Source organism: Periplaneta americana, chromosome 5 (genome assembly GCF_040183065.1).
Source record: "Periplaneta americana isolate PAMFEO1 chromosome 5, P.americana_PAMFEO1_priV1, whole genome shotgun sequence".
Taxonomy (NCBI): domain Eukaryota; kingdom Metazoa; phylum Arthropoda; class Insecta; order Blattodea; family Blattidae; genus Periplaneta; species Periplaneta americana.
This window is the reverse complement of record NC_091121.1, coordinates 162,042,466-162,053,970: the sequence shown is the minus strand read 5'-3', so window position 1 is coordinate 162,053,970 and position 11,505 is coordinate 162,042,466. Positions and strand designations below refer to the sequence as shown.

Here is an 11,505-nt window from a genome sequence, read left to right as displayed (position 1 = left end):
ATTATCTGCCATATTAATTTATTTACAATCAAATCTCTTTCCAGCCCAAATGTGAAAAGAACTGTGAACTTTTCATTAGATGTCGGGGGGGGGGGGTCCTTGTGCACCCCAAAGAACAAGTGCAGATGGACAGGACACTAATTTAAAAATAACCCATCTACAGAAAACCTCGTCAAAGGGATACCGAAGAAGTGCTGGATCCAAGCGTAGGAAGTTCAAACTAACCAGACCAACTTAACTTAACCACAGCACAAAGACCACACACTATGTAGAAGATGGCTGCTCAGATGCTCAACTGTCTCTCTGAAAAGTTGCTGGCTACAACAGATACCAAACACACTGCAATTGTACACATAACTTCCTTCTACTTTCCTTCTGTAACACATTCCTCTTCTCTTCTGACGAAAACAGATATAAAAACCGAAATCATAACAACACTTTTTCATTATCGTAAAGTTATCTTAACAGCATCTAACTATTGCTAACAGCCAACAGGAATCAATTACTACAATACAAAACCACAATAGAAACCTTTCATTCTTAACTGAATACAGTGACATACTATGTCAACCTCGACAACACTATCCAGCACAAAATGATCCATGTTGACAACTTATGAACATAACATACAATGAACAAACTCCAAATCCAGCTCATAAAGACAACATCAACTCAATAAAATATATACTGTACTTGTAGATTTATTGTATTTTTTTTAGAATAGATTGATGCTAATAGTACGCCCCTGGATATAGGAGAGATCCTTCATGTCTGGGAAAGCTGTTAAGGAGCATCAGCAACACTTACAGATAATGGATAAGTGTAAAGAATATGGACTTGTGTCTATTATACAAATGTCTATATTAAAATTAATTATGTACAACAAATTTTAATCCCCGTTTGAAATAAATTCTTCAGAATGAACAGTGGTGGTTTGTGAATAATATCAGTCTAGATTGTGTGCTACCACACATCTAATTTACAATGCAAGAATTATTCTTTTTGATTCGCATTACAAGTCCCCTTAAAAAACCTGATTCGATTCTGTGTGTTCCTTTACGCACTGCCTATACTAGAAACAATTTCCACAAATTACAAGGAACCACAGATTTTCAAAGATAGAATACTTCTCCGTTATGTTTCCTCGAAGGAAATCCAAATACACTACACAATTTTACATAATAGATTTTAGTATATTCCTTTCTTTCCCTACTTGTTGATTGTATTATATTTTTCACCATTTCAACTTTTCGCTTGTTGTATTAGACTTGTGTGAAGGAATATCATACCGAATTATTTCAGCTCCAGTCTTTCTCACAAAATTATAACAAACCTCACAAGAAAGTGTCCATTGAATTCATGTTGGTCAGAACAAAAACCAGGTAAACACAACCAAAATACCGCCATAATTGATTAACTAGTGGACTTGCGTTAATTGTGTAAGTCTGTGCGGCATATAGCTGTTTCGGTGCTTCTTCACACCATCCTCAGAGCCTACTAGATCTCGGCGTCATCTCGAACTTCGCTGCCTGTTGTTGGGTGCGTTTGATTGTTGAAAAGTCTTGAAACGTGGAGTCAAATAGTGTGTGTGTAGTGAAATTGATCTGTGTGTTGAGAATTTGATCGGGGTGTGTTTTAGTGTGTCTGTATATTTCATATTGTTCTAGTGTATTGCGTTTTTGGTTCTTGGGTTGTATGTGTAGGATTTCCATGTCCGCATTTATGTTATTGTATGTATGGTTAGCATTTGTTATGTGATCAGCATATGTAGATGTATTGTGTCCTCTGGTTATTGCTTTAATGTGTTCTTTGTAGCGTGTTTGGAATAATCTGCCTGTCTGTCTAATGTAGAACTTTTCGCAACTATTACATGTGAATTTGTATACATCTGTGTGGTCGTATTTATTTGTTCGTGTTTTTTTGTGTGTTGAGATGTCTTTGTAGTGCGTCTTCTGTTCTGTACGCTATGTTGTATTTCTGCTTTCTGAATGATGTTGCGATCTTATGTGTGCTTTTGTTTTCATATGTTAGTGTGATGTGTTTATTGTGTTCTTGTGTTTTGCGTGTTTTGTGTTAAGTTTTTGTTTTGTCTTTCGTATTGTGACAGCGACGTGAGATTCTAACTCACGACCAGCGTCCCGCGAGAGAGAGCATATCGCGCGGGCTTCATGAAGCATGAGGAATGGCGCGCGGCGGAGAGGGGAAAGGGCCAACGCGGCGAGAGAGTGGAGCGAGAGTGCGCGCGCAACTGCTGCATGCGGAGTAAGGGGGAATGGACCTTCCCGACCCTTCCAGAAGTGCGTCGAAGTGGAGATATCCAGATAATTCTCTACACACCAGTAGAAATTTCTCGCAACTATGATTTTGCTATAAAAGAAGAAGCGCCAGCGAACTCGAGAGTTTTCAGTTATTCAGTCAGTGAGAAAGCCAGAGCAAGGAAGCCAGTCTTGTGTACCGGAGTTCGACTCGAGTGTGCGTCCGCAACTGCGTCAGCAGCCGAAGGCCTGAGTTCGAGTGCAGTGGACCGCAGTTGGAGGGACCCGAGTTCGAGTACACTGAACTGTCTCTGAAGGTCTGTGGTTCGAGATACTGTGAACTCGAGTGACTGAGATAGAAGAACTGTGAACTGAGAACTGGTAGTTCTGATTTGTAAATAGTGCTTTGTAAATATTAGTTAAGATTAACAGTTCATTGTTGTGCGTAACAGTCCAAGTAAATTGTCATTGTCGTCGGTGGAGTGCTATAACGAATACTGTGTTGAGTGAAGATCCAATTGTTGACGAGAGCGTTTAAGGTGAATTGTAGAAAGGAATTATTGTTGTGACGAATAAATTAAATTGTTGTTACTAATAAAATTTACAGTATGATGTCTATTATGTTTGGATTGTATCCGTTTTCTTGTGCTATGTATTTGATTGTGTTCACTTTTTCATTGTAGTGTTGTTGGCTCATGGGTATGTTGAGTAATCTGTGTACCATTGTCCTGAATGCAGTATGTTTGTTTTGTGTGGGGTGATTAGATGTGTTGTGTATGTGTGTGGTAGCGGTGGTTGGTTTTCTGTATATTTTGAAGATGTGTTTGTTAATCTTTGTTATTGTGATGTCTAGGAAATTTATGGAAACACAGAAACAGCTGTGAGCCGCATAGACTTACACAATTAACACAAGTCCGCTAGTTAATCAATTACGGAAATTAAGTATTTTACTCAACTACAACATGTCTTGGCACTTAGTACATAAAGAAACAGCCCCCACTGATTGATTATAAAACCTGACTGATCATCATTTAAGAAAAGCTGAAATAATTTTACGTAATACTGAAGCATCTGGAATGATATTAGTTACAGGAATCTTAGAACTGGACATAAAACTGCCATACACGAGCACAGAATGCAAACAACACACAATTAACTATAAAAACTGTTTTACTTCTGCCCTTACATGATATGAATTTTATTATACTGGAATTGTAACTATATCAGAAGTTGACGTTTCAATCACGCTAACATGATTGCTACTTAACCCATTTATGCCCGTAACTTTATTTTTGTCCAAATGTTGTGTCACACACAGCTTTTGTTTTTATACATTTTTAATTGTAAATGAACGAACACAGATGAATATTTACATTTAGGCCCATTTTCAGGGTGGGTCGTTAACGACCCAGTGGGAAAATCTGACATACATTTTTTCTTTCTTTTTATTTATATCTAAATTACTACATGTAACGACAGTAATTGTGAATATTATTTCTTTGTGTTATTGAATTAACATATTATTGATATTTTACATGTAATATTTATAATTTCACAGTGCACAAGTAAATATTCACATAAAGTTTAGTCACAAAAATACGTATAGTAAAATATAAATGACTCAATGTTATCCAAACACATAATTACCATGTTATGTATGAAACTCTCTGACGCACTTGTCATGAAGCGGAGCCGGGCATGAAGGTTTGGAACAGCCTTTAGTAGTCTTGTTTTTGCAGACAGCACATCGGCAACGTGGCTGACCAACCGCCAGCATTGCGACGTGCTGGACCTGCGACTATATTTCCCACATTCAGATTCTTTCTGGGCCCCGGTGAAGATACTGGTGTTCCATATTTCTCCATCATAGCGATTACAGTTGTCCGTCTGAATGACAAATTATCCAAGAAAATTCCTTTTGATCTTGCTGTTAACCATGCATTATTCATGGCGACATCAAACATCCACAAAAGAATTAGAACATACTATTTTTTTCCCTCTTATTCCAATTCTGTATGCTGCTATGTTTTGATCCATCTGATCAACACCTCCAATAAAACTATTATATTTCTTGATGAGTGGATTGTGTAACGGATATCCTCTTCTTTTCTTTGGGTGAGTACCGATCTGCTGTTCCTATAGGGTGCACGCCAAACTCATTTGAAACAACTGTCAAAATATTCAGCTAGATGACTGTCTTTAGAAAGTGATAATGGATGACTCCACTGGACAGGATTATAAACTGGTGGAAAATTAGGGAGGGTCTCACCCTTCTTCCACTGCGGAATATATTTTGTATTCAGTACAGATCTTGGATTATAGTTTTTATGCCCTCTTGTTTTAGTTGTAGTCTCTACCTCAGCTTCTACTTCCAACAATACCGTAGCCTCCAATGTACACTCAGGGGAATCATTTTCATCATCTCTTGTTTCATTTGAAAACCTTACCTCAGCTTCTGCTTCCAACAATGTCCTCGTCAAGCAGTCTGGATTATTACACTCCTCATCTCCAGAATCCCCATCGCTTTCTCCATGTACAGGTGGTGCAATATAAACATCAATTTCTCCAGATATGCTCCTTGTGTCTGTTGCTTCAAGTTCAGATATTATTTCATGAGTTTTCAGTCCCTTCCTAGTATATCAAAACAAAAATAAACTATAACTAACGAAAAAGAATCATATAAACAGAAATATTACTAAGCGACAAAATGGTACCTCTCATTTTCCCACTGGGTCGTTAACGACCCACTCTAAAAAAACTATTGTCATTGTTGCTATATTACTAGAACTGTTACAATGCTATCAGGATATATTGTATTACTTACATTTTGATGTTTTAGATTCGTATTCAGAAGCTCGACAATGAGCCACACTCGATGCCAACAAACAGAAATTATTAGGTATGTGCTGCAGAATCCTAGTCAATTACGCAAGCTGAGAGATAGTTTCAAATAAAATGTGAATGGAGCAACACTAATCAAACACAGATGTTTATAACCAAAGCTCGGAACTTGGGGACTTGTGTGTCGAGCGCTTGAGTAAGGTTACAGGTACAACGTACACAAAGCTCAAGCTGCAAGTGCTCAGGGACAGTCGTATGCACTAAGAAAGTGGTCACATCGAATGACAAGAAGACGAACGAAGAAACTGTGTCGTGTCGAAGCCAATGACATTAAGAGAATTACAGGTAAATGGTCTGTCTGAGGAATGAGAAAATACGTGTTGTTCGAATGGGTGTTATGGGAGTTTGAAAATACATTTCTTAAATTTTAGGTACAGAATTTCGTGGAGAAATTCTGAGGAGATACATTATTTTCTTCTAATGCGGAGTTTATATTTTGTAAGTTGTGCCACACATAAACTAGAGCTGGAAACGGGCATTCATTGAAAGACATTGCAGTCCTTTAAATTGATGGAAAATTTGTCCATAGCCATGGATCAAGTCGTAGAGGGACCTTCCCTAGTAGTGATACACTAATTGAAAACTATTTGCGAGAAAAATTTAGGATATACTTATCTTTCTCAGATACGAGATCTGCTGAAAATCGAACAGGAAACAGTGACAGTGAAAATATTCAGTATTTTATTTAGGCCCAAGACTTTATAATAAAATTTCAAACCATTTTCCAAATTTGAAATTTTTTAAAATTGAAACTTTTAAAAACGAAATTTGTAAAATTATCCATGATATATAATAGTAACAAATGTACTTTTTTACCTTTTATTTCTATCGACTATATTCATGTTTTTATTGAATATCACTGGCTTCTGTCGGATTGTCAATTTATATTAATATGTATTTTTCTCTCGTTTTCTCTTTCTTCTTTATTCTTGCTCTTCTGTTGTATTTATTGGTTTGAATTAAGTTACTTACTGTATTTAGTAAACTGTCCTTGTAAATTTTATGTTATATTATCCACTAAGACCACACCGTACACTAGCCTGACTCTTACGGTAGTGGCTAGAAACATTTCTATTTTATAAATGCAATTTGTACTCACAAGGTAGCTAGTTAAAATAAATAAAATAAAAAAATTAAAGTTTGCTCCCGTCACTTCATGTGACGTGGAAATAAGTTTCCTTCGTTTCAAATCATGTTTAACTAACAGACGAAGAATTTATGGGTTCGAAAATCTTCGAATGCATGTAGTCATACACTATAATAAAATGTACAGAGCAGAACTGTAAATTTGATGTATTTTGCATGTTTATATATATATGCTATAAAATTACGTGTTTCAACCTATCATAATATTATCATTATGTTGTTCCAGCCAGGAACCACTTTTATAGCAGACCTGACAGTACCTCTGTGCTGGAAGCGGGAGTTTGTTGATATTGAAGTCCGGTCGCTTAGCCACGTTCAAAGACACAAGTCCCCAAGTTCCGAGCTTTGTTTATAACTCAAGACAACACTCTCAGTTACCAACTTAATTTATAGAAGTCACAATATAACACTACCGGGATATTTTATACAAATTATGATCATAAATGGGTTAAGTCCTGTCTCAGCCTTGCCACTGCTACAATGGAATTTTCTTCACACTACACTTCACAGGGCATAAGGCCTAACTGACCTTTCTTGGTAGTCTTAATGGTTATTACTTAACTCTGCCATTGAATCAGAGGTTTACAGGTTGAAAACGGGCTCAAGGCAATGGAATTAAGGGTTATGAAATCCTCAGCAAGAGTTTCTGTAATGAGAAGTAAAGTTGGGATGCCAGTATCTAGATTCACGCTAAATTAAAGGATCATGTCTCTTGGCAAAAGAGCTTCGGTCTAAACATACAGACTGCTAATGCTCTTCCGAAAATTCAATTTTGGAACATTAGTGGCTCTGTATGAGTGGTACCTAGATATACCCCATCTTCCATCCATCCATCCATCAATTCACCTACCCACCTAATATTCATCAATGTGGTTTCTTTTTCTGCTGTGCTTTGAAGGAAAATAAACTTCACAGCAACTTCAAATTTGACAGTAAGCCCAAAGCACATAAAGTCTTGCACTGCACTATACCAACAACAATATTTTGGCTAAAGTGTAGTCTAGAACGGCCATTTCGACCAACATAGATAGCAATGCTACATGAAAGGATACAGACTGCACGTTCAGCTTCATGACTAGTTGAAAATTTAACTAGTCCTATATTTTTAGGTCTTATTTCAACATATTCTATCTTTCCAAAACATCTGAACAGCTCTCTGAGCATTTGCCATGTTGTACCTGGGGGCAACTAAAACAGAGAAGAAAGGTCACAGTGAAAGATGGAAAATCAAATCTAAAGTTTCAAAATCTATGAAGAAATATGTTATTCTTATACACTAGTTTAAAACAAATGAATCTTTTATTTTGAAACTAGCATAACTAAACAAAATAGAGCTGAAAAACTTTAAATGTTGTACAGCTTTTAATACACCATTTGGGATGAAAATGACATGTCTTCACACATTTTTATCACCCTAATGCCGAGTTAAATTTCGTTTTTATTTTGTAACAAACTTAAGCCACTGACATACTTTTCAAAGTAAGGTAATTATGATTCAGGCAGATTTCTCTAAAAATGGGATAGACATTTCTTACTTTGTTATATTTTATCCTTCATCTCACAATCACACTGTAAATAAGTCAGTTCCAATTGCAACACAGTAGGGGCACTGTCAACATCTATGGGATATGATATTGTAAATTTGAAAATTTTCAACTAGATGTCTCATCTTGAAATCTGGAATGGAATTCTTCAGGATGTTCTGGCAATGTGACTGAATGATCTTCGAACTGAAAACTTCTGATATTAAATTACATAATCCAGTTTCGGAAAATGGACAATATTTCTCGTGATGAGTTGATGTTTCCAAAGCAAGAGTTTGACTTTAAATGCTTTCATGCACTCAAATGACTGTCTAATGAAGGTGACCTTCGTCTTGCAGGGAAATATTCTGATTAATTTTATTACGGTGACTTGTTATATCCACTAAAAATACGAAACAGCACCCCCATATTTCATTTCGTAGTTCTACAATTGGGTTCCCTATTAACTCGATATATAAACAGCTCTTCACGTAAATGGCATTGTGCTGTAACACACATGGCCTGTGAGTTCACCTGCAGTTCGTGCCCACTGTTGCCCTCTGCCCACAAACAGGTAACATGATGAGGGCCTGGGGTTTACTTAGTTTCTAACAGAAATTAATACCAGGGGTATTTCCTGGGGATGAAGACCATAGGCACGTAGGCCATTAATGCAGATTGTCTGTATAAATGACAGTCTTAATATTGTGACAGCGACGTGAGATTCGAACTCACGACCAGCGTCCCGCAAGAGAGAAAATCGCGCGGAGCACTTTGGAATGGCGCGCGGCTGAGAGGGGAAAGGGCCAACGCGGCGAGAGAGTGGAGAGAGTTTGCGCGCGCATCTTCTGCTTGCCTAGAGAGGCCGAGAAATCCGTCGAAATGGAAGACTCGCGAATTCGAACTTTCGAGGCTACGTCGCTGTGGTAATAAATTACGGTCGCGAAGGAACGACAGCAGTTTTCAGTTGATTAGTCAGCCAGTCAGTGAGAAAGCCAGAGCAAGCAAGCCAGTCTTGTGTACCGGAGTTCGACTCGAGTGTGCGTCCGCATCTGCGTCAGCATCCGAAGGCCTGAGTTCGAGTGCAGTGGACCGCAGTTGGAGGGACCTGAGTTCGAGTGCAGTGGACCGCAGTTGGAGGGACCCGAGTTCGAGTACAGTGAACTGTCTCTGAAGGTCTGTGGTTCGAGATACTGTGAACTCGAGTGACTGAGATAGAAGAACTGTGAACTGAGAACTGGTAGTTCTGATTTGTAAATAGTGCTTTGTAAATATTAGTTAAGATTAACAGTTCATTGTTGTGCGTAATAGTCCAAGTAAATTGTCATTGTCGTCGGTGGAGTGCTATAACGAATACTGTGTTGAGCGAGGATCCAATTGTTGACGAGAGCGTTTAAGGTGAATTGTAGAAAGGAATTGCTGTTGTGACGAATAAATTACATTGTTGTTACTAATAAAAGTCACAATATCCTTCCACACTGTGGGCCTTCATGGTCTGTGGTGGGAATGGATGACTTTACCTTAATACAAAATAATATTCTCAGATCTAAGTGCAGCTTCTCATGTCGTTTTTCTTGCAACTATTTTGATATGAATGAAGTAGGAAAATGTAAATGCGTGACTGCACTTCCAGTAACTGTACAGCAGACTAATGTGAAAACAAGAGGGTTATAGATAGCCTCCTAAAAGAAAAGCTCCAATGCCTGAAAAACTTTCCAAACTTTTTGACTTATCTTCTCATCCATTGCAAAGATTAATGTTATGGAATCAATTACTGCATTCCTATAGCAAAGAATGTACGTGCTTCACTCGCCCAGAATGGAATATCAAAACCTGTCATTTGGTGTGTTATTGTCTTAGAGGTCTAAAACACTTCTGGCTAATTTTTAGTGCAGTGTTAGAAATTCATTGCTTAAGAAAATGCTGAAACTAATGACAAGTGAAATGTCAATTTAACGATAAAACATCTAGCTTGAGATTCTTAAGAACAGACAACATAAACTATTTGTCTATATTGTATTCCAGTTCGTGTAAGTGTGTCTTAGACATAATAAGTACCGGTAGTATAAGAAGGTTCATGATTTTTCACAAGAACAGTGTAAAATAACAGTAAATGAAGCAAATAGAATAGGGGTATCTACTCAAACCAACAGATCCAATATTCATTATAGTTACTTACGTCTTTGACAATGATAGTGTTAGAGATTTGGGCACTATTCCCAGCCGCATTGCCTCCAGCACACAATCCCCTGCAGCATGTAGCATTTCCACATCCAGATCCTCTCTCAGCTACACTCGAGTTGTAGCCACCTGCACCTCCTGTCAGTGGTGTTATGAGAAATTTTTTAATGTAAACTATTCGTCTATTTATTTACTTATTTCTTTAATATGACAGCATTAAGGTCATAAGGTCTTCTCTTCCATTCTACCAGGTAACACACATAAATACAACAATTAGGCTACAAATAGTGACAGTAAATAATGCAAATACATAAAGGACAATAGAAGATGAACAGGATCAAAAGAGAATTAATGCAAGACAAAGAAGAAAAGGGAAAACAGCGGCTTTGATGATAATAAAATAAGTTACACGTTAAGTGTATAATTATGTCTTAATAGGATAGTTGTAATATTATTCATTCCGGCTTAAGCCAAAGCAGTACAGAAAGAATTTCAGAGCCATGGAAGCGATATACTGAAAGATAACTTTTAGAATGATGTTCTATACGGAGTAATGTAACCAGGCATTGAAATTTTTTTCGTCATTCCATCCCAGTGTCCCGACAGTTTTGATTGGGATACCTATTAGTACCATTTTGTTGGAAAATGCTAAAAAGAATTCGTGTTCCGCATTCTGCGGATATATGGCAGAACTGTGACCCATTTTCAAATTGCACACCACTTAAACAGGCTACGTTTTGCATGATGTGTATCTGAAGAGTTAAGTCGTATACTAGGGTGAGTGTAAATGTAGTGTATGGAATGAGTGAGGATGATGATGAAGGGAGAAGGGGAAACCCGATGCCAGAATGTAGCCTACTCCTGTGGAATAGCACTAAGGGGGTCGCTAGGCTTAATGTCCCCATCCAACTGATGAATCACTATCAACAGTGTCATATACCTTCCCTTCATATGCACTGCGGAGAGATTTGAGCTTTAACCCAGGCATATTGGTACTCAATTTAGTGATTAGAAGTTGTGCACCACCATTTCTTCTAGTCCTGAGGTAGAAATTTTACAAGAAAATTTCTGAAAATATCTGACCCTGCCGGGAACCGAACCCGAGCTGGCTAGCCTGCAGGCAGACACGCTACTACAGAGCTAACTCTGCGAACTGATATTAAAATATATATACAAGCATTTCTGGCAATTCCACATTGAAGAAAATGTCATGTTCAGTGAATTTGTTCATGTGAAACAATTTGCTAGTGCAAAGTCACTCAATGGAATGAAGTTCATATGAAATAAATAGAAATGTTTCAGTATTTCTCCTATCAACAAACGTAATTCAGAAATATTGCTTAAATTTTAGAATTTGCTTTATTTCTACCCGGAACAGACATTTTTTTGCAGAAAAATGGTTTCCCCATAATGAAGAAAATACAAACATCGGGAAAAACAAAACTGAAGATTGACCTGTTAATTACTTAAGTTGGTTCCAAATACAGCATTCTTGACTT

At 37.4% G+C, this 11,505-nt stretch overlaps 1 long non-coding RNA gene across 1 annotated transcript; it reads right to left on the bottom strand.

The window, feature by feature from the left end:
- Window positions 1-249: 249 nt before the first annotated feature.
- On the bottom strand, window positions 250-10,140 carry LOC138700549 (uncharacterized). The gene is made up of 3 exons (XR_011332387.1): window positions 10,005-10,140; window positions 7,355-7,490; window positions 250-771 (listed from the first exon to the last, which is right to left on the bottom strand). It is a non-coding gene; the product is annotated as an uncharacterized lncRNA (long non-coding RNA).
- Between the last annotated feature and the right edge of the window lie 1,365 nt (window positions 10,141-11,505).